General features: G+C 40.0%; 1 pseudogene; it reads right to left on the reverse strand.

Moving 5' to 3' along the window:
* Positions 1-20254: 20254 nt before the first annotated feature.
* Positions 20255-21053, reverse strand: LOC118543661 (enhancer of rudimentary homolog pseudogene; annotated as a pseudogene).
* Between the last annotated feature and the right edge of the window lie 1971 nt (positions 21054-23024).

Here is a 23024-nt window from a genome sequence, read left to right on the forward strand (position 1 = left end):
ATCTTCGTGTTCACTTTAAGAACACACGTGAAACTGCCCAGGCCATCAAGGGTATGCATATCCGAAAAGCCACCAAGTACCTGAAAGACGTCACTTTACAGAAGCAGTGTGTGCCATTCCGTCGCTACAATGGTGGAGTCGGTAGGTGTGCCCAGGCCAAACAGTGTGGCTGGACACAGGGTCAGTGGCCCAAGAAGAGTGCTGAATTTTTACTGCACATGCTTAAAAATGCAGAGAGTAATGCTGAACTTAAGGGTTTGGATGTTGATTCTCTGGTCATTGAGCACATCCAGGTGAACAAAGCCCCCAAGATGCGACATAGAACATACAAGGCTCATGGTTGGATTAACCCATACATGAGCTCTGCCTGCCACATTGAGATGATCCTTACTGAAAAAGAGCAGATTGTTCCTAAACCAGAAGAGGAGGTTGCACAGAAGAAAAAGATATCCCAGAAAAAACTGAAGAAACAAAAACTTATGGCCCGGGAGTAAATTCTGCAGAATAAATGCAAAAAAAAAAAAAAAAAAAAAAGCTAGTGTTATTGTAACAATGGCTTATGGCTGCACCTTTTGTTTTCTACATGATTTAAGAGACTGGTATGTTTAAACAAAATTATTAGAGTAAAAGCTAGTATTAATGTAATTTTGGTTTTTAACTCCAAATCTTGTTGTCTACACAATTAACACTAATGCATTTATTTGTTTGTTTATTTATTTATTTATTAAGAGAGGGAATGAGCAGGGGGAGGGGCAGAGGGAGAGGGACAAGCAGACTCCCCGCTGAGTGTGGAGCCTGACATGGGGCTCGATCTCAGGACCCTGAGATCATCACCTGAGCCAAATTCACTTAACTGACTGAGCCACCCAAGCACCCTAACACTAATGCATTTTAAAGAATTATTAACTTATGTTTGGGGACATACAGTGTATAAAGATATAATTGTGTGATATCAACAACTGAAAGAAATGGGTAAGGACCTGTATATAGAGAGAGTTTTTGTATGTCAGTATAAATTCAAATTAGAGTGTTACAACTTTAAGATGCTAGGTATAATTCACATGGTAACCACAAAGAAAATAGCCATAGAATATACACAAAAGGAAATGAGAAAGGAATTTAAATACTTCAATACAAAAAAAACCTCCAAATAAACACAAAAGAAGACAGTAAATTAGCATGAAATGAGTGACAAAAAGGCTCTAAGTCATGTAGAAAACAAATAGAACACTGACAGAAGTAAGTCCCTACTTATCAGTAATTACTTTAAATGCAAATGGTTTAAACTCTCCAAACAAAAGACAGAGATTAGAAAAAGGATAAAAACACATGATCCAACTATGTGCTTTCTGTAAGAGACTCACCTGATATCCAAAGACACAGCAGGTTGATATCAAAAGGATAAAAAAAGATGTTCCATGCAAATAGTAACCAAAAGAGAATAGTGGTGGCTATACTGATATCAGACTTTAAATAAATAAACTATTAACTAAAATAGACTTTAAATCAAAAACAGGTTATAAGAGGGGCACCTGGGTGGCTCAGTTGGTTGAGCACCCGATCTTGATTTCAGCTCAGCTCATGATTTCAGGCTCATGGGATCAAGCCCATGTCAGGCTCCCCATTCAGTGGGGAATCTGCTTCTCTCTCTCTCCTGTGACCCCTCCCCCCACTCTCTCTTTCTCTCACTAAAATAGCTAAAATGTTTTTTAAAAAACAGGTTATAAGAGATAAAGACGGACAGTGTGTGTGTGTATATATATATATATATATATATATAGTCTGCATCTCCCTCTCCCTCTACCCCTCTCCTGCTTGTGCATGTGCTCTCTCTCACTCTCAGATAAATAAATAAAATCTTTTTTAAAAGGGGGGGCAGGGAGAGGGAGAAGTGAGCCCCCCACTGAGCAGGGAGCCCTATGTGGGGCTCGATTCTAGGACCCTGGGATCATGACCTGAGCCAAAGGCAGATGCTTAACCAATTGAGCCACCTAGGCACCCAAATAAACAAAATCTTAAAAAAAAAAAAAAAAAAGATTAAAGCCAAGGTAAATAAAATAAAGAATAGAAAAACAATAGAGAAAAGCAATGAAACCAAAAGTTAGTTCTTTGAAAAAAACAAAACTGACAAACTTTTAGCTAAATAGACCAAGAAAAAAAGAACACTCAAATTAACTAAAATCAAAAATGGAAGTGGGGACCTTCTTACCAATTCTACAGAAATAAAAAGGATTATAAGAGAGTACTATGAAGGGGCGCCTGGGTGGCTCAGTCGTTAGGCGTCTGTCTTCTGCTCAGGTCATGATCCCGGGGTCCTGGGATCGAGCCCCGCATCGGGCTACCTGCTCCGCGGGAAGCCTGCTTCTTCCTATCCCATTCCCCCTGCTTGTGTTCCTTCTCTCTCTGTGTCTCTCTCTGTCAAATAAATGAATAAAATCTTAAAAAAAAAGAGAGAGAGAGAGAGTACTATGACTATCGTACACCAACAAGTTGGATAACCTAGGTGAAATGGAAAAATTCTAGACACAAAAAACTTACCAAGACCAAATCATAAAAAAAAAGAAAATCCAGGGGCACCTGGGTGGCTCAGTCATTAAGGGTCTGCCTTCGGCTCAGGTTATGATCCCAGGGTCCTGGGATAGAGCCCAGCATCCGGCTCCCTGCTCAGTGGGAAGCCTGCTTCTCCCTTTCCCACTCCCCCTGCTTGTGTTCCCTCTCTCGCTGTGTTTCTGTCAAATAAATAAATAAAATCTTTAAAAAAAAAAAAAAAGGAAAGAAAATCTGAATAGACCTAGGACTAGTAAGAAGATTGAATCAGGAATCAAAAATCTTCCAACAAAGAAAAGCCCTGGACCTGATGCTTTCACTGGTTAATTCTATGAAATATTAAAAGAAGAACTAATACCAATCCTTCTCAGATTTTTCCCAAAAATTACAGAGTAGGAAACACTTCCTAACTCATTTATGAGACCGGCATAACCCTGATACTAACACCACACAAAGACACTACAAGAGCAGATAGCTACAGACCAATATCCCTTATGAATACTGATGAAAAATCCTCAACAAAATATTAGCAAACAGAATTCAGCAGCATATTAAAAGGATTATACACAAGATCAAGTGGGATTTATTCCTGGAATGCAAGGATGAACAACATAAAAAATCAATCAATGTGATACTCCACATCAACAGAATGAAGAGGAAAAACCCACATGATAATCTCGATTGATGAAAAAAAGTATTTGAGAAAATTCAACACCCTTTCATGATAAAATCACTCAATAAACTAGGAATAAAAGGAAGGTATATTTACATAATAAAAGCCATGTATGAAAAAGCCACAGTGAACATCATATTCAAAGGTGAAAGACTGAAAGCATTTCCTCTAAGATCAGAAACAAAGCAAGGGGGGGCACCTGGGTGGCTCAGTCAGTTAAGCGTCTGCCTTCGGCTCAGGTCATGATCCTGGGGTCCTGGGATCGAGCCCCCACATTGGGCTCTCTCCTCAGCAGGGAGTCTGCTTATCCCTCTCCCACTGCCCCTCCCCACCACTCGTTCTCTCTCGCGCACACACACCCATGCACATACTCCCTCTCTCTCTCTCAAATAAGTAAATTTTTAAAAAAATCTTTAAGAAAAAAATACTGGAGTTCTAGCCAGAGCAATTAAACAAGAAAAATAAATAAATGGCATCTAAATCAGAAAGGAAGAATTACAATGATCTTTGTCTACAGATTCTATAGATAATATAAGCTTATATTTTGAAAACCCTAAAATTCCACAAAACAAATGTTAAAACAAATGAATCCAGCAAAGTAGCAGGATAGAGCAGCACACAAAAATCAGTTGCATTTCTATACACAAATAATGCACAATCTGAAAATGAAATTATAAAAACAGTTCCATTTACAATAGCATCAAAAACATTAAAATGTTAAGAATTAACCTAATCAAGGAGGTGAAAGACTTGTACAATGAAAACTACAAAACATTGCTGAAAGAAATTAAAGAAGTCAAGTACTTGGAAACATATCCCACGTTCATGAATTGGAAGAGTTAATACTATTAAAATGTCAAGTGATCTACAGAGTCAATGCAATCCTATCAAAATCTCAGTTTCTTTTTTGGCAGAAATAGGGAAACTCATCCTAAAATTCATATGGAAGCTTAAGGAACCCCAAATAAGCAAAATAATCTTGAAAAAGAAGATCAAAACTGGAGGACTCATGTTTCCTGATTTCAAAACTTACTACAAAGCTACAGTAATCAAAGCACTGTGGTAATGGCATAAAGACAGATATAGATCAATGGAATAGAAGAGAGAGCCCAGAAATGAACCCTCACACATGTGGTCAAATGAATTTTGACAAGGATACCAAGACCATTCAATGGGAAAAAAGATAGTCGTTTCAATAAATGGTGCTGGAAAAATTGGGTATCCATATGCCAAAGAATGAAGATGGACCCTTATTTGACACTGTATACAAAAAATAATTCAAAATGGGTCAAGGAAGGACCTTAATGTAAGACCTAAAACAGTCAAACTCAGAAGAGATCCTAGGACAGAAGCTTCATGACATTGGATTTAGCAATGATTTCTTGGATATAACACAAAAGGCACAGGTAAGAAAAGAAAAAAATAGACGAATTGGGCTTCATAAAAATTAAAAGATTTTGTGCATTAAAAGATATCCACACAGTAAAGGGTCAGCTCACAGAATAGGAGAAAATAGTTGCAAATCATATACCCAAACAGGGATTAATATCCAAAATATATAAAGAACTCCTGAAAATCAACAACAACAAGAAAGAACCAAATTAAAAAATGGGCAAAGAACTTGAATAGACATTTCTCCAAGGAACATATATGATTGGCCAAGCACATGAAAAGATGTTCAACATCACTGATCATCAGGGAAACGCAAACTGAAACTACATGGAGATAACACCTCACACCCATTAGGATGACTACTGTCAAAAACCCAGAAAATAAGTGTTGGCAAAGCTGTGGAGAAACTGGAACCTTCATGCACTGTTGATGGGAATGGAAAATGGTACAGCTCCTGTGGAAAGCAGTATGGTTCCTCAAAAAATTAAAAATAGAATTACCATATGGTCCAGCAACTCTGCTCTATATATACCCAAAAGAATTGAAAGTAGGGTCTCAGAGAGATATCTGAGCCCCATGTTCAAGCAGCATTATTTATAATAGGTGAAACATGGAAGTAACCCAAGTGTCCATCAACAGATGGATGGACCAACAAAAGGTGGTATATAAATACTATGAAATATTATTCAGCCTTAAAAAGGAAGGAAATTCTGACACATGCTACAAGTATGAGCCTCAAGGACATTATGCTAAGTGAAGCAAGCCAGTCACAAAAAAATAAATACTGTATGATTCCACTGGTATGATGAACTGAGTGTCGTCAAAATCATAAAGACAGAAAGTAGGATGGTGGTTGCCAGGGTCTGGGGAGAGGGGAGAATGGGGTGTTATTGGTTAATGGGTACAGACTTCCAGTTTTACAAGATGGAAAGAATTGCAGGGGTGAATGGTTGTGATGCCTGCACAATGTGGGTGTATTGAATATCGTTGAACTGTACACTTAAAAATGATGAAGTTGGTAAATATTATGTGTATTTTACCACAATTTTAAAAAAAGAAGAGGGGCGGGGCACTTGGGTGGCTGAGTCAGTTAAGCATCCAACTCTTGATTCGGGCTCAGGTCATGATCTCAGGGTCATGATATGAGCAGAGTGTGGGGCTCCTTGCTCAGTGGGAAGCCTGCTAGATATTCTCTCCCTTTCCCTCTGCCCCTCCCCTCCTTTCTCTAAAATAAATATATATTTTTAAAGATTTTATTTGTTTATTTGACAGAGAGAGCTATAGCGAGAGAGGGAACACAAGCAGGGGCAGAGGGAGAGGGAGAAGCAGGCTTCCGTCTGAGCAGGGAGCCTGATGTGGGGCTCGATCCCAGGACCCCAGGATCATGACCTGAGCCGAAGGCAGACCCTTAATGACGGAGCCACCCAGGTGGCCCTATAAAATAAATAGATCTTAAAAAAAAAAAAAAAAATGAAGAGGAAGAGGAAGAACAACCAGGAGAACCCTGGGGACTACACTGTTTGACCACAGGCACCATGGGGTTCATAGAAGACCTTGGTGTGGGCAGATCTAGAAGGACAACTCAGTAATGATGAGAAGTAGAGAAAGAGCCTGGCTCCTGGGGAGAATGGGAGGAGACAGGCTGGCAGGAACAGAAGTCAGGCTGGAACGCACTGAGAAATTCCATGGCATGGTCACAGCAAGGCCATACTGCAGACATCACTAGGAATGACACTCTAGAAAGGTCATCAGAAATACAGCAGGCAAGCTGGAGTGCACGGGCCACCTGTCAGAAGCTGTGAGCAGAAAGGACCTGAACTAAGGAGTAGCAGCAGAAATAGAAAAAAAAAGGGAAGGAGAAAGGAAGGGATGGATAGAGGGAGAAAAAGAGAGAGGGGCTGATGTAGTGAGAGAAGAAATAGTAGGCCTGAAGAAGAAAAAGGCAGAGCCCATCAAGGTTCGTCCAATGGTATTATTGCCAACAGAAAAGGCGTCCTTAGGAATAGTAATAAAACATCCCACACGTGCTCATCAAATCCTACTATCCTGAGGAGTTCAAAAGAGAAGCTGGTCATGTAATATAGTAAAAACATTTCTCCCTCTGCCCTTGTCCATTTACTAAATAAAAAACGGGCAGGTACTGTACCACAGAGCCTGCCCCGCCAGCGGTCCCCAGCATTCTAACTTGTAACAAGGGTGACACAAAGTGTGTCTGGGGGCGGGGGGCACAGAGAGGGTGACACAGCACTCGAGAGAAGCCTGCCCAGGAATCCACAGACACCCCCTACCCCCAAAGAGGCTTACAGCCGAGCAGGGCCTAAGGGCAGGCAGCTGGGACAACGCAAGGAAAAGCAAAGGGTCCGGCGCCGAGGAACCGCATGCCGCGGAGAGCGCGGTAAGGACACGCCAGGAGAAACAGTGAATCTGGGCTGGAGCCAGACCCGGAGCAGGCGTTAATGCCGTCATCCTGAAAGTGACGATGGAGCACAGAGGGGTGCCAGCGAGAGAGCCACGTGGAGGTGAAACAGACAGAAGTGGCTGCGGAGTTGGGTCAGAGGCCTGGCCAATGCGCAGGGGCTAATGGACGCACCGCTAAGAATTCCCGCTAAGAAATGAAATTGCACAGAAACATTTGCTTGTCCGCAAACTAAGGGGTAGGGAACCTGCAGTGTGTTGCCTCTCTGAGGCTGAGAAAAAGCGCTGGGGTTAGCCTGCACCTGTTTCCCATCCCCTCCTGTAGCGGCGGCCCCCTGCTGGTCTGAGCAACAGCGCTTCCGGTCTTCTGCTAACCCGCCCGCGAGACGCTCCTGGGGGCATGAGCCTTGTGGTTCCAGTTCACACACAATGTGTCCCCACCATGTCTTCTGCTACTGATGACAGGCACCTGAGGCCACCTGACACAGACGGTTTTCCGTGACAACTGATAAAATGATAAAGATTTAATGTTGCTACGATCTTGCCAAGAGAACTGCCCCGTTTCCTGTATATGCAATGTTCTGCTTAGGCAACGGTCTGTATCCATACTATTTCACCCCTCCTTCTCCCACCCTCTCTGAAGCAGCATACTTTGGTCACCTCGCTAACAGTTAGCTAATAAACTTGACATACTCTCAAGAAAAAAAATTACCAAGTATATGAAGAAGTAGGAAAATATGACCCATAATGAGAAAAATAAGTCGGGAGAGACAGACCCAGAAACCACACAGATGATAGAATTAGTAGACAAGGACATTAAAACAACTATTATGAATATATTCCATATCTTCCAGAAAGTGGACAAAAGCCTGAGCATAGTAAGAGACATGAAATCTATTTCTAAAAACCCAAATTTAATTACTGGATAAGAAAAATAGAATATGTGAGATTAAAAATATACTTGATAGAATTAGCAGCAGACTAGACAATGAAGAATGATTAGTGAATTTGAAAACATAGTAGTAGAAACTATTCAAAATTAAGACAGAAAAAAGATAGAAGACCCAATATACATGTAATTGAGTTTCCAGAAGAAGAGAAGAGAGAGGGAGACACAGCAAATGGCTTGGAGAAATAATGGCAGCATAAAATTCCCAAATTTATGAAAATTACCAATAATTGCAAAAAACCTCAGTGAACCCCAAACAGAAAAAACGTGAAGAAAATTATACCAAGGGACATCATAATCAAAATGCTTAAAACCAGTGATCTTCAAGACACTCTACAAAATGAAAAGGCAATCCAGACCCTGAGAGAAGATATAAATTCAATGTCTAATAAATAGAAGTCTAATGAATTTATAAACATCATCAATAAAGTTAGAAAATGCAGTTAAAAATTTACAATAGCAATGAAAAATATAAGGTAGTTGAAAATAAATCTAACAGGGGCGCCTGGGTGGCCCAGTCGTTGAGCGTCTACCTTCGGCTCAGGTCATGATCCCAGGGTCCTGGGATCGAGCCCCACATCGGGCTCCCTGCTTAGCGGGGAGCCTGCTTCTCCCTCTCCCACTTCCCCTCCTTGTGTTCCCTCTCTTGCTGTGTCTCTGTCAAATAAATAAAATCTTTAAAAAAAAAAAAGAAAGAAAGAAAATAAATCTAACAAAAGATGTGCAAAACCTTTATGTGGAAAATTATAGCACCTTATTGGAAGACAGTAAGAAAACCAAATGGAGAGCAACACCATGTTCACTGATAGAAAGTTTCAATACTATAAAGTTGTTATTTCTTCCCAATTGATTTATGGCTTTATTGCTATTCGAACTGAATCCTAACAAAAATTTTACACACATAAAATTAAAAAAAATTTAGTAGTCAGATCCTATAAATCAATTAGGAAGACAACCAATCCAATAGAACATTTTTCAAAAATATGAGCAGGCATTTCACAGAAGAAAAAACACAAATGGCCCATTAAATTTATGAAAATATACTCAACCTTGTAAATAAAAAAGGAAATGCAAATAAAACCATAAATTACCATTTCATGCCCACTGGTGTGGAAAAAAAAATGAAAAGATTGACAAAATCCTGGTGAAATGTAACTATTAAACTGCTATGGGACTAGAAACTAGTACACTCACTTTGAAGAACAAGTTTGCATTATTTGGTGAAGGTGAACATTCACATACCTGATGATCCAGCAATTCTACTTCTGAAAACGAGCAGAATATTCATAGAGCACCATTTATAATAGCAAAGGAAAAAACAAAAGAAACAACCCAAATGCCCACTATAGTAAAATGAATAAATTGGGGCTCAATCATACAACAGAATATTGTAGTGAAATAAAAAACTACAGTTCCATGCATCAACATGGATGAGGCCAATTATATTTTCCAAAGATGGCCACCACAATATATCCCATCCCACATGCTCTTATGCTCTTCTCTCCTTCTTAGATGACGACATGAATATTAGATCTTTTGTTATAGTCCTACAGGTTCCTGAGGATTTGTTTACTTCTATTTTTGGTCTATTTTCTCAGACCAAAGTTGTTCAGATTAGGATTTCTATTGTTCTATCTTCCAGTTCACAGATTCTTCTGTCCCACTCTGTTCTGCTGCTGAGCACATCTGCTGAGTTTTTATTTTGGTTATTATATTTTTTAGTTCTAAAATTTCCATTTGGTTCTTCTTTATATCTTCTATTTCTTTGCTGAGAGTTTCTCTTTTTTCATGTTTCTAGTGTGTTTGCAATTGCTTGTTAAGGTATTTTATGATGGTTGCTTTAAAACATTCCTCAGATAGGAAATAAAAAAATACATAGAGAAAATGAAAACACAATGGTCCAAAATCATTAGGATGCAGCAAAAGTTGTTCTAAGAGGGAAGTTTAGAGCAATACAGGCCTACCTACCTCAAGAAGCAAGAAAAAAATCTCGATATAAACAACCTAACATTACACCTAAAGGAGCTAGAAAAAGAACAACAAACAAAACCCAAAATCAGAAGAAGAAAGGAAATAATAAAGGTTAGAGCAGAAATAAATGAAATAGAAACTAAAACACACACACACACACACACACACACACTAAAACAGATCAATGAAACCAGGAGCTGGTTCTTTGAAAAGATCAACAAAATTGATTAACCTTTAGCCAGACTCATCAAAAACAGAGGAGAGAGGACTCAAATAAACAAAATCAGATATGAAAGAAGAGAAATAATGATGACACCATAGAAATACAAAAGATTGTAAGAGAACGTTATGAAAAATTATATGCCAACAAATTGGACAACCTAGAAAAAAATTGATAAATTCCCAGAAACTTGTAACTTCCCAAAACTGAACCAGGAAGAAATAGAAAATTTGTACAAACCAATTCCCAGCAATGTAATTGGATCAATAATTTAAAAAACCTCAACAACAAAAGTCCAAGACCAGATGGCTTCACAGGCAAATTCTACCAAACATTTAAAGAAGAGTTAATACCTATTTTTCTCAAACTATTCCAAAAAAGAGAAAAGGAAGGAAAACTTCCAAATTCATTCTATGAGGCCAGCATTACCCTGATACCAAAACCAGATAAAGACACCACAAAAAAAGAGAACTACAGGCCAATATCTCTGATGAATATAGATGCAAAAATCTTTGACAAAATATTACCAAACCAAATCCAACAATACATTAAAAAATCACTTACCGGGGTGCCTGGAGGCTCAGTCAGTTAAGCATCTGCCTTCGACTCAGGACATGATCCCAGGGTCCTGGGATTGAACCCCACATTGGGCTCCCTGCTCAGCAGGGAGTCTGCTTCTCCCTCTCCCTCTGCTTGCTGCTCCCTCTGCTTGTGCTCTCTGCCTCTCTCTGTCAAATAAATAAATAAATAAAAATTTTTAAAAAATCACTTACCATGATCAAGTGGAATTTATTCCCAGGATGCAAGAGTGGATCAATATTTGCAAATCAATCAACATGATACATCACATCAACAAGAGAAAAGAGAAAAGGCATATGATCATTTCAGTAGATGCAGAAAAAGCATTTGACAAAGTACACCATCCATTCATTGATAAAAACCCTCAACAAAGTAGTTTTAGAGGGAACATAACTTGACATAATAAAGGCCATCTATGAAAAACTGACAGCTCACATCATACTCAATGGTGAAAAACTGAGAGCTTTCCTCTAAGGTCAGGAATAAGACAAGGATGTCCATTCTCACCACTTTTATTAAACATAGTACTGTAAATCTTAGCCACAGTAATCAGACAAGAAAAAGGAATAAAAAGCATCCAGGGATGCCTGGGTGACTCAGTTGGTTAAAAGCATCTGCCTTCGGCTTGGGTCATGATCCCAGGGTCCTGGGGATCAAGTTCTGCATCAGGTTCCTTTCTCAGCGGGGATACTGCTTCTCCTTCTGCCTGCCACTCCCTCTGCTTGTGCTCTCTCTCTCTCTCTGACAAATAAATAAATAATATCTTAAAAAAAAAACAAGCATCCAAATTGGTGAGGAAGTAAAATCTTCAGTATTTGCAGACGACACGATATTATATATAGAAAACCCTGAAGACTCCACCAGAAACTACTAGAACTGATAAATGAATTCAGTGAGGTTGCACAATACAAAATCAATGTACAGAAATCCATTGCATTTCTATACACTAATAATGAAGCAGCAGAAAGAGAAATTAAGAAAACAATTCCATTTACAGTTGCACCAAAAACAGTAAGATACCCAGGAATAAACCTAACCAAAGAGGTGAAAGACCTGTACTCTGAAAACTATAAAACATTGATAAGAGAAATTAAAGATAACACAAACATTCCATGCTCATGGATTGGAAGAACAAGTATTCTCAAAATGTCCATACTACCCAAAGCAATCTACAGATTTGATGCAATCCCTATCAAAACACCAACAGCATTTTTTCACAGAACTAGAACAAACAATTCTAAATTTTTTTTTTTAAAGATTTTATTTATTTATTTGAGAGAGAGAGAATGAGAGAGAACACATGAGAGGGGGGAGGGTCAGAGGGAGAAGCAGACTCCCTGACGAGCAGGGAGCCTGATGTGGGACTCGATCCAGGGACTCCAGGATCATGACCTGAGCCGAAGGCAGTCACTTAACCAACTGAGCCACCCAGGCGCCCCAATTCTAAAATTTGTATGGAACCACAAAAGACCCCAAGTAGCCAAAGCAATCTTGAAAATGAAAAGCAGGGGTGCCTGGGTGGCTCAGTCATTAAGCGTCTGCCTTCGGCTCAAGTCATGGTCCCAGGGTCCTGGGATCCAGCCCTGCATCGGGCTTCCTGCTCCGCGGGGAGCCTGCTTCTCCCTCTCCCACTCCCCCTGCTTGTGTTCCCTCTCTCGCTGTGTCTCTCTCTGTCAAATAAATAAATAAAATCTTAAAAAAAAAAAAGAAAATGAAAAGCAAAGCTGGAGAAATCGCAATTCCAGATTTCAAGTTATACTACAAAGCTATATAATCAAAAAATAATATGGTGCTGGCACAAAAATAGACACATAAATCAATGGAACAGGATAGAAAGCCCAGAAACAAATCCACAATTATATGGTCAAGTAATATTTGACAAGGGAAGCAAGAATATGTTGTGAGAAAAAGACAGTCTCTTTAATAAATGGTACTGGGAAAACTGGACAGCTACATGCAAAAGACTGAAACTAGACTGCTTTCCTACACCATACACAAAAATAAATTCAAAATAGATTAAGGACCTACATGTGAGACCTGAAACCATAAAAATCCACAGAAGAGAGCACAGGCAGTAATTTCTCTGACATCAGCCATAGCAATGTTTTCTAGATATGTCTCCTGGGGCAAAGGAAACAAAAAAAATAAACTATTGGGACTACATCAAAATAAAAAACTTCTGCAGAGCAAAGGAAACAATCAACAAAACTAAAAGACAAACTACCAAATAGGAGAAGATATTTGCAAATGACACATCCAATAAAGGGTTAGTATCCAAAATATATAAAGAACTTATAAAACTCAACACCAAAAAAACAAATAATCCAGTTTAAAAATGGGCAGAAGACATGAACAGACATTTCTCCAAAGAAGACATCCAGATGGCCAATAGACACATGAAAAGATGCTCAACATCCCTCATCATCAGGGAAATGCAAATCAAAACTACAATGAGATACAACCTCACACCTGTCAGAATGGCTAAAATCAAAAACACAAGAAACAACAAGTGTTGGTGAGGATGCGGAGAAAAAAGAACCCCCATGCATTGTTGATGGGAATGCAAACTGGTGCAGCCACTGTGGAAGACAGTACGGAGGTTCTTCAAAAAAAAATAGAAATATCCTATGACCCAGTAATCACACCACTGGGCATTTACCCAAAGGATATAAAAACACTAATTCAAAAGGATATATGCACCCCTGTGTTTATTACAGCATTATTATTTTTAATTAATTATTTATTTATTTAACTAATCTCTATACCCAATGTGGGCCTCAAACTCACAACCCTGAGATCAAGAGTCACATGCTCTCCAGACTGAGCCAGCCCTGTGCCCCTACACCATTATTTACAATAGCCACAAGATGAAAGCAACTTAAGTGTCCATCAGTGGGTGAATGGATAAAGATGTGGTACACACACACACACACACACACACACACACACACACACACACACAGAGGAATATTATTCAGTCATAATAAAGGATGAGATCTTGCCATTTGCAACAACATGGATAGATCTAGAGAGTATAAAGCTAGAGGGAAATGAGCCAGTCAGAGAAAGACCAACATCATATGATTTTACTCATATGTAGAATTTAAGAAACAAAATAAATAAACAAAAAGTGGGGAGAGATAAACACTCTTAACTATAGAGAACATATGGTTACCAGAGGGGAAGTGGGTGGGGGATGAGTGAAAGAGGTGAAGGGGATTAAGAGTACACGTATCATGATGAGCACTGGGTAATGTATAGAATTGTTGAATCACTATATTTTACACCTGCAACTAATATAACACTGTATGTTAACTATGCTGGAATTTAAATTTAAATTTAAAAAATTTCAGAAAAACAAAAACAAACTAACAAAAATCTTCCTTAGATCATTGTTAACACTTCTGTCTTCTTGACATTAGCATCTATTCATTGTCTTTTTTCAGTGTGAGACTTTCCTGATTTTTGGTATGACAAATAATCTTCTACTGAAACCTGGGCATTTTAGGTATTATGTTATGAGACTCTGGAAATTATTTAAACCTTCCATTTTTGACAACTGCTCCAGAAGAGAAAGAGAGATGCCACCTCATTACTGCAAGGTGGGAGTAGAGTTCCAGGTTCCTCACTCAGCCTCTCTATTAGTCAGCTAGGAAGAATAGCACAGAATGGGTGTTTTAAACAATATACATTTATTTTCTCACAGTTCGGATGCAAGAAGTCCAAGATTAAGGTGTTGGTTCCTTGGTGAGACCTTTCTCCTTGGCTTGAAGACAACCTACCTTCTCACTGTGTGCTCACATGGTCTTTTCTCTGTGGACACATCCCTAGTGTTTCTTTTTCTTCTTGTAAGGATACCAGTGCTATTGGATTAGGGCCCCCTTATGACCTCATTTAACTTTAATGACCTCCTTAAATGCACTGTCTCCAAATACAGTCATATTGGGGGATTAGGGCTTCAACTTGCCACTGGGCAGGGAGGGGCAACAATCCAGTTTATAATAGTCTCCACTGATCTTGCACTAGGAGTACTACTTGTTACTGAGGGAAGGGCATGGGAGTTCTGGCTCCACTGCACCTCCATTGCTAATGCCCTGGCTGTAAGGGGCAGGTAAGTCTTACTGCTCCCCACATGGCCTTCATTTACACTGGACTATTAAGGATAGTAGTAAGCTCTGGAGTGGAAAGAGGAGATATAATTTGGGAGGAGACAGAAGAGGCTTCAGGGAACTGGGAATGTTTTATTTTTTAGTTGGGTAATAGGTATGCGGGAGTTAATTTTGTTATTATTTAAACAATACATATATGTTATATAAGGCATACTCTTTTGTATACATGATATATTCTATAATTTAAAAAGTAAAAAAAATAGAAAAATCCCCACCCCCCCAAAATAGAAAAACCCAAGCACAACAAAACAGAAATATGGTTTCTTAGACTATTTATAATGGATCTATTCAGGATCTGAATAACATTTTTCCAAAGAAGACATACAGATGGCCAACAGGTATATGAAAAGGTGCTCAACATCACTCATCATCAGAGAAATGCAAATCAAAACCACAATGAGATATCACTTCTCATCTGTTAGAATGGCTATTATCAAAAAGACAAGAAATAACAAGTATTGGCAATGATATGGAAAGAAGTAAGCCTGGGGTGCCTGGATGGCTCAGTCATTAAGTGTCTGCCTTCAGCTCAGGTCATGATCCCAGGGTCCTGGGATCGAGCCCCACATCGGGCTCCCTGCTCAGTGGGAAGCCTGCTTCTCCTTCTCCCTCTCCCCCTGCTTGTGTTCCCTCTCTCATTGTCTCTCTCTCTGTCAAATAAATAAAATCTTTAAAAAAGAAAAGAAAAGAAAAGAAAAAAGTGAGCCCTTGTGCACTCTTGGCGGGAATGTAAATTGGTGCAGCCGCAATGGAAAGTAGTGTGGAAGTTCCTCAAAAAATTAAAAATAGAACTACCATTTGACACAGAAATTCCACTTCTGGGTACTTATCTGAAGAAAACAAAAACATTAACTCAAAAAGATATATGCAACCCCATGGGCATTGCAGAATTATTAACAACAGCCAAGACATGAAAGCAACCTAAGTGTCCATCAGTGGATTAATGGATAAAGAAGATATGGTGTATATGTACAATGGAATATTATTTAGCCATAAAAAAGAATAAAAGCTTGCCATTTTCTACAATATGGATGAAACTTGAGGACATTTTCCTAAGTGAAATCAGTCAGACAGAGAAAAACACATACCATATGATCTCACTATATGTGGAATCTAAAACAAAAAACAAACAGAAAAATCAAGCTCATAGATATAGAGAACAGATTGGTGGTTACAAGAGGTGGGGACTGGGGGGTGGACAAAATGGGCAAAGAGAGTCAAAAGGTACAAACTTCCAGTTATAAATAAGACCTGGGGACATGTACAGCATGGTGAGTGTAGTTAATAATACTGTTTTGTATATTTGGAAGTTGCTAAAACAGATCTTAAGAGTTCTCACCACAGGGTGCCTGGGTGGCTCAGTTGGTGAAGCGTCTGCCTTCGGCTCAGGTCATGATCCCAGGTCCTGGGATCGAGTCCCACATCGGGCTCCCTGCTCTGCGGGGAGCCTGCTTCTCCCTCTCCCTCTGCCTACTTGTGTTCTCTCTCTATCTCTCTGTCAAATAAATAAATAAAATCTTTAAAAAAAAAAAAAAAAGAGTTCTCACCACAAGAAAAAAATTCATAACTCTGTATGGTGATGGATGTTAACTAGACTTATTGTGGTGATCATTTTCCAATGATGATGTGCTAAGGTATATCAGCCAGGAACTGTGGCTCTGTTGGGGAGTTGCAGGTCCTGTCCTACACAGCCTGCCCAACGAGTAGGTGGCAAAGACCTGCCTATCCACTAGGGTGAGGGAATAGCGTGAGCCACCACTCAGGAGTACACATGGTCACTGTCCATGGGAATGGTGGCCAAGGCCAATGAGATGGGATTTTCCAGAGAGGACTGTCAACCCCCACTCTAAGGCCACAGGTCCTGGGATGGGAATCCTGGCTGGACTGTAGCTCAGAGCCAAGCTTGGAGTGTGTATGTACCCCAGATTCAGGCTGAGTCCCTAACAGCTGAGAGCCTACTTACGATGAGGGAAACATATCTGGGTACCATTTTAGACATCAAACATAGGATGGGTGGGAGCAAACCAGAGTGACCAGGGTGGCAAGTGGCCCATACCTTCCCCCTCAGAGTGGCTGAAAGGGCAGTTATCCCAGCCCCAGTACCTCCTGGGGATGGGTAAGTGCAGCCAATTCACAGCTGATGGTAACTTGGAACCTCTGTCTGGTTGTACAAGTGGGCCAAATAGATAGTCCCTTAGGAATTTTATTATTATGAAATATTCCTCTTTTCCTCATAATACTTCTTAAAGTCTATATTTCTTTTTTTAGGATTTATTTATTTAGAGAGAGAGAGAGAGAGAGCACTCGGGGGGGGAGGGTCAGAGGGAGAGGGAGAGAGAATCCTAAACAGACTCCCCACTGAGCGTGGAGCCCAACACAGGGCTTGATCCCACAATGCTGAGATCATGACCTGAACTGAAATCAAGAGTCAGATGCCCAACCAACTGAGCCACCCAGGCACCCCGAAGTCTATATTTCTGATATTAATATATCCATATCATCTTTCTTTGGTTAATGTTTGAAGACATACTGCTCTATGACCTTTCACTTTGATTTTCTGTGTTTTTCTATTTAAAGTGAGCCTTTCGTCAATAGCAGGTATGAATTTTTTTTATCAAATCTGATAATCCTTGTCTTTTAATGGTGTATTTATACTATTTACATTCATTGTAATTACTGATACAATTGGGTTTATCTTGCTATTTGTTTTCTACTTATTCTTTGTACTTTTATTCCTTTTTCACTTTCTTTTGGGTTAATCAAGTTGTTGTTGTTGTTGTTTTATTCCATTTTGTTGGAATATCGGGTTTTTTTAATTAAAAAAAAATTCTAAGTCAGCTCCATGCCCAGCAGAGCTTAAACTCACAACCCTGAGATCAAGACCTGAGCTAAGATCAAGAGACTTAGCTGACTGAGCCATGCAGGTGCCCCTTGACCATTAGCTTTTTTTTTTTTTTTTTTAAGATTTTATTTATTTATTTGAGAGAGAGAGAATGAGATAAAGCATGAGAGGGGGGAGGGTCAGAGGGAGAAGCAGACTCCCCGCCGAGCAGGGAGCCCGATGCGGGACTCGATCCCAGGACTCCAGGATCATGACCTGAGCCGAAGGCAGTTGCTTAACCAACTGAGCCACCCAGGCGCCCCTTGACCATTAGCTTTTTAATTATATCTTCTTCTATTATCATTTTAGTGATCATCGTAGAGATTGCAACATGCATTCTTATTTCAATTTATTTTTTAACTTTTTTAAAGTTTATTTATTTTTAAGTAATCTCTACACCCGACATGGGGTTCTAACTCACGACCCTGAGATCAAGATTTACACGCTCCACCAACTGAGCCAGCCAGGCATCCCCTTATTTCAATTTACTTTAAATTAATACTTTTTCAGTTGGTACTTAATGTAATAACCTTAGAACACTTAAGTCCCCTCCCATCTTTGGTACTATTGTTGTATATTTTTATATTAAATTATTATGAGATATTGTTGTTATTGTAAGTAGTCAATATTAACTTATAATTATATACATGCTTACCCTTTACCATGCTCTTCATTCCTTTCTGCAATTCCATCAGAGATCATTTTCTTTCAGCCTATGGAACTCCCTAAGAATTTCTTGTAGCACACATGTATATTACTGACAAGCCAAATTCTTTCAATTTTTGTCATCCAAACACATTTATTCTGCTTTCATTTTTGAAGGATATTTTGCTGGGCATAGAATTCTAAGCTGACAGGGTTTTTTTCTTTTAGCTCTTTAAAGATGTCATTTTATTGTTTTCTGGTTTCCATAGTCAGCCATCAACTGTATTGTTTCTATTCTGTCTCTCTCTGCTTAAAAATATGGTTGCTTTTAAGATTTTCTGGTGTCTGAATTTTCAAAAACTTAACTGTGATGGGCCTATGTATAGTTTTCTTTATACTTATCCCGCTTGGAGCTCATTGATATTCTTGAATCTGTGGCTTGATGCCTTTCATCACATTTGGAAAATTCTCAGTCATTACGTCTTCAAATATTTCTTCTGTCCTATTCTTTTTCTTTTCTCCTTGTGAGATTCAAAACACATGTTAGGGGCGCCTGGGTGGCTCAGTAGTTGCGCTTCTGACTTCGGCTCAGGTCATGGTCCCAGGGTCCTGGGATAGAGCCCTGCGTTGGGCTCCCTGCTCAGCGGGAAGCCTCCTTCTCCCTCTCCCACTCACCCTGCTTGTGTTCCCTCTCTCGCTGTCTCTCTCTCTGTCAAAAAAATAAAAATTAAAAAATCTTAAAAAAAAAATGTGTTAGACCTTTTGAACATGTCCTACACATCTCTTATGCTCAGTTCTGTTTATGCCTTTATTTCAATTTGGATAATTTCTATTGGCTGGTCACTAATCCTGTCTGCTGTATACAGTCTTCTGTTAAACCCATCCAATGAGTTCTTTTTTTTTTTTTTTTAACAATAATTTTTTTAGGGACGCCTGCATGGCTCAGTCAGTTAAGCGTCTGCCTTTTGCTCAGGTTGTGATCTCAGGATCATGGGATCGAGCCCCACATTGAGCCCCACATTGGGCTCCCTGCTCAGCAGGGAGCCTACTTCTCCCTCTCCCTCTGTCTGTCACCCTCCCTGCATGTGCTCTCCCTCTCTGTCAAATAATAAAATCTTAAAAAAAATAATAATTATTATTAAAAACATTTATTTATTTATTTACTTATTTATTTATTTATTTATTTATTTATTTTAGAGACAGTGCACGAGCAGGGGAGAGGAGCAGAGGGAGAGGGAGAGCGAATCTTTAAACAGACTCCCCACTGAGTGTGGTGCCTGATGTAGGGCTTGATCCCAGGACCTGAGATCCTGACCTGAGCCAAAACCAAGAGCCAGGTCCTTAACCAACTGAGCTACCCAGGTGCCCCCCAGTGAGTTCTTAATTTCAGATATCCTATTTTACAGCCTTGAGCTCCAATTTTTCATTTTTATAGATTCAGAATTTCGGTTTACACAGTCTTGGGTCACCTGGGTGGCTCAGTCAGTTAAGTGTCCAACTCTTGATTTCAGCTCAGATCATGATCTCAGTGTTATGAATTGGAGCCCCACATCATGCTCTGCTTTGGGCATGGAGCCTGCTTAAAATTCTCCCTCTCCCTCTCCCTCTGCCCATCCCCCCTCCCTCTCTTAAAAAAAATACTGTCTTTTCGCCCATTTTACCCATCTTTTCTTCTATTCTCTTCAACACATTAATCTTACTTATTTTAAAGCCCTTGTTTGCTAATCCAGTATCTAGAATGTCTCTCAATCTATTACCTCTTTTATCTTTTAATTTTGTGTCACTTTTTCCTACTTCTTCATATATCTAGTAATTCTTTTTTTTTTTATAACTAAAGAACATTTATTCATTTTTCACTAAGACTTTATCTTGAGCATGTAACTAAACTGTCACTACCCCCCTACCGCAACCTGAAGAAGGGTTAGTACAGTGAATGTTAGAAAGCAGATATGAACAATTTGAAGGACTGGAAACAAGATTAACTGACAAACAACTTCCATCTAAATTATCATAAAAATGTTTAAGTAAAAAAAAAAAAGGGAGGGGAAGGGGGCAATGGGGGTTTCAGGTTGAACAAGATCCTCACATTCATCTAATACATTCAATCCTGGCTAGAGTATACCAAAATGGAAACAGGATTACTATAATACAGAACTTCCACTACAGCACGCTGTACACACCTGTGTTCCAAGCCCACCCCCATCCCCCTACTGCTTCTAACTCAACTATTTCCCGGCCTGTTGGGCCTGCCGACGAAGGAGCACGTAGATCTTCTCTTTAATCCAGTGTTTGTTATAGGGCTGGTATGTCTGGGTATCAGCTCGGTAAACAAGGCAGCTGAGGTCTGCCAGATCGTCAATAAAATCAAACAACTGACTGATATCATATGTGATAGAGGGGCTGTTGGGATTCATTCTCTTCAGATGTTCTTCATACATTTCACAAACACCTTCCATGCATTCATTCACAGATTCATAGTCAGCATAAGTTCTGCCTCTGGCCTCTTGGTAGGCTGTACCAGCAAAATGGTGTGAGACATCGCGCCAAACTCTCTCGCTGCAGCTGCTGTGGACACCGCCGCCGCGCACGGGCTTAGCCGCAAAGCCGCCAACAGCCAATCCCCCTATCTAGTAATTCTTGATTGTACTTGCTACACTTTAGAATCTGTGAATCTTATTATCTTCCTCTGACAAGTATTAGGTTGTGTTCTTTAAGCATTTAAATTACTAGTGGGTCAGGGACGCCTGGGTGGCTCAGTTGGCTAAGCGTCTGCCTTCAGCTCAGGTCATGATCCCAGGGTCCTGGGATAGAGTCCCACGCATGGCTTTGGGCTCAGTGGGGAGCCTGCTTCTCCCTCTCCCTCTGCTGGCTGCTCCCCCTGCTTGTGCGTGCTCTCTCTCTCTCTCTCTCTCTGACAAATAAATAAATAAATAAAATCTTCAAAAAAAAAAAAATTACCAGTGGGTCACCTTCGCCTGTAGAGACTTGGTTTTAGGCTTTCTTAAGGTGGTCATCTCAGTTTTGCCCTTTCTCATAGAGTTTACCCTTTCCTTAGGGTATATAGCCTTTCTGGAATCCTAACTGAAGCCCTGGTATATTCACCAAGATCGCTCCCTTTGCCTGGGCCTGAATTTTAAAATCTCCCCAGGACTGTTTGGCCTCTGAAGTCTTCCCAGCTTTCCAGCTTCTCTGGAAGCTGTTCTGGCTTCTCTGGCTGTTCTCTGCCGACCTTTTAAAACCTCACTTGAACACGTGCAGGTTAGGAGTTGGCCAAGGAACTAAAGGGGATTTTTACAAAGATTTTTGTATCCTACAATCCAAATCCAATTTTATGTATGTGTGTATATATATATTTCCCCCCCCCAGTGAGATACTCACTTCCTGCTTGGTCCAACTCCCTGAAACTCATTTGGCCCTATACCTCATTTGGGGAAATAGCCTCAGGGGGGAAAGCTCGGTAAATGTAGGGCTTACCTTGTGTGCCCTCTGTCCATCAAATTTCATGGCCAGCCTACACAGGCTGCTGTCGAGTGCCTGCAAACTGTTGTTATATATTTTTTGCTTGGGATTTATAGTTGTTTACCAAAGAAGATTCAACCTAAAACCATTGACCTCTGCCATGGCAGGAAGTTCCTCCCTTTGGGATTTAAGAAGCTGAGGCTGAGTACATTGAAACAGTGAGTATCAAAGAGGCCACGAAGCTATGTCTGAACTCAGAGGTCATGCCCAGCAAGCTAAAAGATGAAGTAGAAACAATGAATTTGTAGAAGCTATGAGGAAGAGAAAGCTGAACATATGGGGGGTGGAGGGTGTGACAGAAGAAGAGAAACCCTGAAAGAGGTCAGGAAGTGCCCTAAGAACATAAACCATGCCTCCCTCTCCTGACCCCACAGTGCCCTACACCCAGGACCACACTCCAGTTCCAGGGTCCATGAAGCAAGGAGAATGGAGCGTCAGGACAGAGGCAAGAGCCCAGAGTATCAAGCCCTAGGGCTCCTGTGAGCCACTGGGGCCTCTGTGGATGGCTGGAAGAGGGAGTAAGGAAGTAAGAACAGCCTTTGGGCCTGGGTCTCTCAGCCAGAGGGGTCAAGGGGAGTCCCTGGTAGGAGGATGGGACAGCTTTCTTGGAACTATCCTCCACCCAGAGGAACTCAGTATCTCTTGTCTACTAGAAACACCAGGGCCCTCACCACTGTCCTCATTTATTTGCATCTTTTTGCATGTCATTTGTCATTCATTTTCATGGGGTCTCATTTTATGTCAAACTTACAGTTTCTACTTATTCTTCCTTATTTGGGTGCAAGAAGAGGTGGACTTTCAGCTAAATCTCCTTTGGGGAATTTCATTTTAACTCACAGTATACCATCAGGGTCCATTAGACCCAATTTTAATTTTTAAGTTTCTTTTTTGAGTTCTAACTATTCATAAGGATTGATATTTTATAACTTTATTCTTTCACAGAGGTCTTCCAAAAACCAAAGTGAAACTTCAATTATTTTTTTAATAGAATGAGCTTATTCTATCTCAGAATTACCATATTAATCCATTGGATCCTTTATAAATCTAAAACATATTGTCCTTTC

The sequence above is a fragment of the Halichoerus grypus genome, chromosome 8 (genome assembly GCF_964656455.1).
Source record: "Halichoerus grypus chromosome 8, mHalGry1.hap1.1, whole genome shotgun sequence".
NCBI classification, from domain to species: Eukaryota; Metazoa; Chordata; class Mammalia; order Carnivora; family Phocidae; genus Halichoerus; species Halichoerus grypus.